This window comes from Triticum urartu, chromosome 5A (genome assembly GCF_056163025.1).
Source record: "Triticum urartu cultivar PI428250 chromosome 5A, HENAU_Tu73, whole genome shotgun sequence".
Lineage (NCBI taxonomy): Eukaryota > Viridiplantae > Streptophyta > Magnoliopsida > Poales > Poaceae > Triticum > Triticum urartu.
Genome location: NC_141877.1, coordinates 685,105,050 through 685,112,337, shown reverse-complemented (window position 1 = coordinate 685,112,337; position 7,288 = coordinate 685,105,050). Strand labels below are relative to the sequence as shown.

At 40.4% G+C, this 7,288-nt stretch overlaps 1 pseudogene; it reads right to left on the bottom strand.

The window, feature by feature from the left end:
• Positions 1–808: 808 nt before the first annotated feature.
• Positions 809–4,165, bottom strand: LOC147974177 (G-type lectin S-receptor-like serine/threonine-protein kinase B120; annotated as a pseudogene).
• Positions 4,166–7,288: the final 3,123 nt, after the last annotated feature.

Here is a 7,288-nt window from a genome sequence, read left to right as displayed (position 1 = left end):
GTGGCGTCGGCGGCAGCGAGACCGGGCAAGGCCGATGCAACAGTACCGCTCTGAAGATGGATATGTGGCAGGTGGCTGTGGCGGCCTCATACCCGGCAGGCGTCCTGGTTGAGGAGCACGGACTGGTGGGTGCCCATACCCGGCAGGCGTCCTGGTTGGGACCTCAGGTCTTAAATGTTAGGTTTGGCTGCGAGGTCTGTTTGGTATTAGGCCCAGACCATCAGCGCCCCTTCATCAGTTAGATAGGAGTAGCGACAGAGGTTGCAAATATGATGGCTTTGGTCTTACTGTTGTACGACTTTGTAAGGTCTTGTGTTAATAATTAATAAATTGGCCGTATGCATCGTCCAGATGCAGAGGCCGGGGGTATTCCTCCTTTTTTTTAAACGGCAATAATTTCTTATCAAATAAGCACTTAAAAATAAGACGTTAGGTAAATTATGGTGATTGTGTACAACAACTTGCTAATATTTTGACGCACCAATATAATAATATACCTGCAGTTACGGAGTACTCTACCATGAGACTTACATTAAAATCATGAGACATATTTTGGAATGGAGGTAGTACAATGTTTATGCTCCTATTGCAACGCATGAGCAATTATCTAATAAGTATAAGAAATCTCTTATTTAGTGAAAATGTAACACACACATAGTTTTATATGAATTTTAATAAAATACAATATATTGATACGTAATAGTTGTGCGAACTCCAACCATACATTTACTTAATATTCATTTTGGTTTTATCTATAACCAACTGTGTGCAATTGATACATCTAGAAGAGTTACCAAGTCTTGGAGCCAAAAAAGCCTCTCTATATGCTTTGCACGTTGGAACTATGGTACCAGTGAGTCGACCATTGGAAATACATGTAAATGACATGATCCTCGGAATCCATAGAACACTGTTTCTATCTCCCCTTGCGAATTTCGAGGCTCGTGTTTTTTACGGGGCTTTATCCTAGTCCGTCACTTCCATAGATCTGGTATCCAAAGTATATGGGCTCTTTCAACTGCGGGAGCTTTTATGGCTTTGTTATCCAGGATTTCTACCACCCAAGACATGAGGGGGCGAGCATTTGGGTTGTTCTGCACCGACAACAGTCCAATATGGATGCACCGTAGAGCTTCATCAGCTTCATCAGGAGAGCAACCCTCGATGATAGACGGGTCGACAAGATTCAACAACATCCCATCCCTCTGTAAGCTGCACGCCTGCATCGAATCAATAATGTAAGTAATCATATCAAATAGTACTAGGTAGCACCCATTCATATGAATTGAGCAACTTTTGAGCACTTACATGATCTATAAGGTTATGGGAGTGCGTGCTTGGGCTTGTAGTGCAGATCTTCAAGCCACTCACTATTTCCAGGAGTAATACACCAAAGCTGTACACATCAGACTTGACAGAGATGATTCCTTCCATTGCATATTTGGGCGACATGTATCCACTGCTTGCCGCATAAAAGTTAAACTTGACCAATTGAATTAAGCACAAAAACGAGAGTTAGCATGAATGAAAATTCTCACTACTCACAATGTTCCAACGACTCGATTGGTGTGTCCTTGCTTTTCATTGACACTAAATATCCTAGCTGTACCAAAATCAGATATTTTGGGGTCCATCTCAGCATCCAACAATATGTTGCTTGCCTTGAGATCTCTATGAATCATTGTCAATCTAGAGTCTTGGTGGAGATAAAGAAGGCCTCTGGCTACACCTGTGATTATCTTAAATCTTGTGGGCCAGTTGAGTAGTGACTTCCTTGTGTCATCTGCCAATGATAGAAATATACAAAGCATACTATCAGTGAAGTGTGTTCCTTTCATAGAGACTTTGCAACAAGTGAGCAGACGTACTGAAAATAAAGGAATCCAAACTTCCGTTAGGTAGGTATTCATAAATCAAAAGTTTTTCATCTTCATGAATGCTGCAAGCTAAAAGTTTGACCGTGTTCCTATGCTGCAACTTGGTGACCAGAACTATTTCATTCTTGAACTCCATTTCCCCTTGGACAGAACCTACACGAAGCCTTTTCACAGCAATGTCCTTACCATCTTCCAACTTGCCCTGAAACATGAGGTATTATTGAGTAAGAAAGGTTAGATCTTCCATTAATGATCCAATTATCAGTACAGGGGCTTCTTGCCTTATAAACATTGCCAAAACCTCCTTGGCCGAGAATGCTAGATTCAGAGAAATTATTTGTCGCGACAGCAATTGTTCGGAATCTCAAAATGGGAAACTCTGTGTTACTATCAACGAGTTCCTTACAAGTTCTTGAATATACTCGCATGATCCTTTGCCAGACACCTTTGCTAGCATGATTGCCTGTCAAGAATGTGTGTCTGTCCCATTAGTTTGTTGTGACTGGAGATGACATGTACTCCCTCTGTTCGGAATTACTTGTCTCAGAAATGGATGTATCTAGAACTAAAATACGTCTAGATACATCCATTTCTGCGACAAGTAATTCCGAACGAAGGGAGTAAATTAGAACGAAAATAATAATTTCCTACCTCTATTGACGTAGGCCCAAATAAACACCACACATATGAAGATCAAGAAACTTGACACAAATGGTAATACCATTTTTATAGTTTTGACCTTTCTCAGGTTACCTGCACAGAATTAGTTTACGCAGAATCATCAACGTTTATCAATGCTAACCATCACATCCATAGAATAGTAATGACTCTTTCTCTAATGCAAGCATGAAAACATTTGGCCATTCTTTCTTCCAATTTCAATGCATAGATCCCTCCTTAAAAAAACTATCTACTGAAACATAAGCAACGATACATACAAGGAGGAGCAACGAAGGAAACATACCTTGTAATACGTAAGTCCGAACATAGAGGTTCTCCCCTCCTTGTGTGTTGTTCTCCATGTCGATCAAATCCCCCATCCATAGCAGGCACCTTGTGTCATCTCCGTCGATATCCATGTTGCTCATACTGGAGTAAGCATATGCCACACATGAGCAATTGCTTTTGCATTCCTCAGTGCACTCATCAAAGCTTTTGTTCGGGACATGGAGGAACTTGTCAGGGACCTTCATGCCCGAAAAGGTCAAGAACCCGTCTCCAGGGGTACACCTTCGCACCTCCTTCCGGCGGCATCCCTGCAAGAAACGTCCGACGATCCATCCTTTATCGTCCCTCGGCTCGAAACCATCCAAGCACTTGCGCACTGGGATGATTTCTGTGTTGTCGCAGTAACCATAAGGACCACAGTAGCTATACGTATTGCACTCATGTTCAGGCTCTGCGTACAGGGCTCTCCATACCGACATGTTGCTTTCCCAGCTTAGGACAGTTACCTTACCTGAGTAGTCAATATTCATCCTAACCAACACGGCGGAGCCGGTTGGCATGCCGAACGACATGTAAACCTCGTCGCCGGCATGATGCAACGCCATGTAGATAGTAGACTTGAACATATCCATGTAGTAGAAACGGAGGAGGTAGTTTATCCATACCGGGCTTCGCCGGTGTGGCCTCGAGCCATTCCAGATGAAGCTTTGCAGGAGGTTGTTGGGGTCTGCGCCGTAGGAGAACACGCCAGGTGCCGGGTCTTGCTGGCCTTTCCAAGCAATCAGTTGCTGCAGTGGATGCATGTTGTGGCTGAGCCTGAGATTCATGCCGGGCAGGAGGGTGTCGGTAGGCTGGTCGAAGCTTTGCCACAGTATGGCACCGTCGGCCAACGACCGGAGGATGAAGTTTCCAGTGTTCTCCAGCATCGCTACCACCGAGATGGCGGTAGTCAATGATGAATTGATGATGTTGTTCGTTCTCCAAAGGACACGGCCATTGCTATCAGATAGCACTATGTCGGAGCTGCTGGTTACGGCAAGATTCACAGAGGAAAGGTTTGTGATGGGAGCGGCCCGGTTGGAGACCCATACCACGGTGCACTCAGGGATGTCGTTGTACCATATTCCGACGTAGTAGTGCTTCTTGGTGGAGTTTGATGATGATGGGGAGAAGAACCCGAGGGCGAAAACTTGGTCTTCCGAGACAAGAACACTAGCAGGGGAGAGCGGCTTGCCAGGGACAAGTAGGTGGTCGGATGCACAGAGAGGCACCGAGCTGAATGGCCAAGAGAGAAACAAAAGGATGGCATAAACAGAGAGGGAATGCATCATTGGCATTCTTGGCCTTGTGCTTCTTGCAGGATAATGCATGGGAGTGGTGCCAGTGCATATATTGCAAGGGAAGTGAGTGGGGTATAAATAGAAGCAACCAGAGGGCGATCGAGGCGGCCTTGGATTTCGGTGTTTGGATCCAAGGAGTTAATGAAAGAGCTGTTCAAATTTTCCATATTAGTACTGCTACCAGCCTGCTGTGAGGATTTTATATCTTATTATTTACTAGTTGATCAAAATATCAGCCTCTCCACATTTAGATAGTGAACATGGGTGCTTTCTATGGAACCTTTCGGTTAAGACCAAGGCGGCATATTCACCTTCTCTTCATCACCCACCTCGACACGCATACATACTAAACTGAATTGCACAGAACCACCACATATGTCGCATCGTTTTGCAGAAAAGACGAGGTTTCAAAAACTTTTCAGGATGCCCTGCAAGAAAGTGTTAATTTTTTGCAAATCACACTGGTTGACGGTTTCCCTCGGCTAACACCGAAACTGACAGTTCAGGCCTGCCGGCAAGCAATAAAGGGCGGGCCTGGGATTTAAACAGTGTGTATTCAAAATCTGAAAGAATAATCTTTTTAAAAGCTTTAAAAAAAATTTATCCTGTATAACTAATTATTGCTTCATATCATACTGACTGTATAATTAATATATAAAAGATATGGCAACTCTCATCACCGGCAAACTGCAACTTGTTTGACAACTAGAGACCAAGTGATGCCTGCATGCATACATAAATTTAGCTCAGCTACTGTTCGGATGGCAAGGCAAACCCAGTTTTAACAGTCAGAAGATTAATGTATTAGATATTTACAATACATGAACACCTCAAATTATCGACCAGATCTTAAACGGGCGATCGGAATTGGGAAGGGAGGCGCTTGTTCATCTTGTGTGGTGCAGCCAAATCCTACATGGCGTTTAAGGCATCAGATAAGGAAAATCGGCAACAAGAACTATATCTCGCTTATATCAAGATGTAAGAATGTCTTTTTCTCAGACAGATGTAAGAAAGTCTCGCGTCGACCGTTTTGATCTCCCTTTGTTTAATGGGCTGGCTCGCTTTCTCCTTCGCTTGTTCACTTCTCTTTGCTTGTTTATTAGTTCACCTTTTTCCGTTTTATTTGTTTGTTCCAGGTTTTCTTTGTTTTTTCATTTGTCTTTGTTTTTAAACAATTTTCTTTGTTTCTTTCAATGTTTCTTTTTTCTTTTTCTCGATTATTAATGGTTTCTTCCTTTCTTTCTTTGCTTTCTTCATTTTTTTTCTAAGTTTTCTTCGTTTCTCTTTGCTTCCTCCTCGGGTTTCACTTCTTCCATTGTTTATGCATTCCTTTTCTTCGATTTTTATTTTCCTTTTGGTATTTTCCTCTTTGATTCTTGTTTTTTACTGGGTTTCTTTGTTTCTTCATCGATTTTTATCGGGTTTTTTTACACATATCTACTTTTATCCAGTACACCATAAATATTTTAATGTACACAATAACAATTTTGCAATACATTGAATTTTCCAAATACACGATGTACATTTTTTAATATATGGTTTGAACACTGTTTTAAATAAATGTAAAACATATTTTTAAATGCACGTTGAACATTTTTATTGTAATAAAACAAATAAAATACACGACATTTATTAAATAAATGGTTAAACTTTTTTCAAACATAGGTTTTCCATATCTATTTTTTTTCATACACATTTTTACGTTTTTTGTATACACTAGGAACTTATTTAAACATGTTTACCTTTTTCTAATACAGTATTAACATATTTTCAATATTATATTATTCAATGTCTACTTTTTTAATAAACATTATATACTGTATACATCACGATTTTTTTATACATTTTGAACATTTTTTAGGTACACATTTCACTATCTTCAAATACATGTTTAACATTTTTTTTCATATATCTGTTTTGATGTGTACGTCTTCCAAACACATTTTACACTTTTTACATCTATGAGGAACAGTTTTCATATACACATTTAACATTTTCCAAATACAGGATTAACTTTTTTTCATATATATGTTTTGATGTCCATTTTTCTCATACATATTTTACAATTTTTCATGTACATTAGATTTTTTTTCCCTAACCATGTTTAACATTTGTAAAATGCACAACTAACATTTTTCATTTTTATGTATAAAGTGTTTTTTGCCTAATACATACATTTAAAATATTTCTAAATATAAGGAAAAGTATAGTAAAATAAAACAAAAAATGAGTCCAAAAACATGAAAAAATGGAAGAAAAATGCGCTCCAGGACTGTAGTCCATGCAGAGCCGGCCCATGGTCGCGGTTGCTTGACGTGAGGCTTGCTGGAGTAGGTCTCATTCTAAGTGAGGGCAACGTTTTTTCAGATTCCTGAACTTTTTTCATATTCGCAAATATCTTTCAAACTCATGAACTTTTTCAAAACTTGTGAATTTTTTTTCAAACTCGTGAACTTTTTCTCAAATGCATGAACTTTTTTCAAATTCATGATTCTTTTTTTTGAATTCATGATTATTTATATAGTCAATGGTTAACAGTTAGAGTTTAGAGGTGAACTAGTCAGTGGTCAATAATGAACTGGTCAATGGTCAAAGGTCGGCTGATCTTTTTTAGGCCAGGTCAATGGTCAATGGTCAAAGGACACTAGGGTTGTTGAGATATTAGTATACGGTAACCCGAATGTTGTTCAGAGTCCCGGATGAGATCCCGGACGTCATGAGGAGTTCCGGAATGGTCCGGAGGTGAAGATTTATATATAGGAAGTCAAGTTTCGGCCATCTGGAACGTTTCGGGGGTAATTGGTATTGTACCGGGACCATTCCGGAAACTTAGGGCATCTTCAATGGGGAGGCGCTTATATTCCGGTAATTGGTAATATATACCGGACGTTTTTTTTCCTCAAAACATAATGTGCTTCTTTTTTGAAGAAAAAAAGAGAAAACTTAGGGCATCTTCAATGGGGAGGCGCTTATGCAAGCGCTTAGTGCAAAAAAATACGTTTAGCGCCCATGCTGGAGTCTCATTCTCCAACGCTAGCAGCAGCGTACAGCTGCTACTCCAACTAAAAAATTAACGTAAAGGTCCGCTAGCACCCGATGCCTACCTTTGCTCCGGCGCTA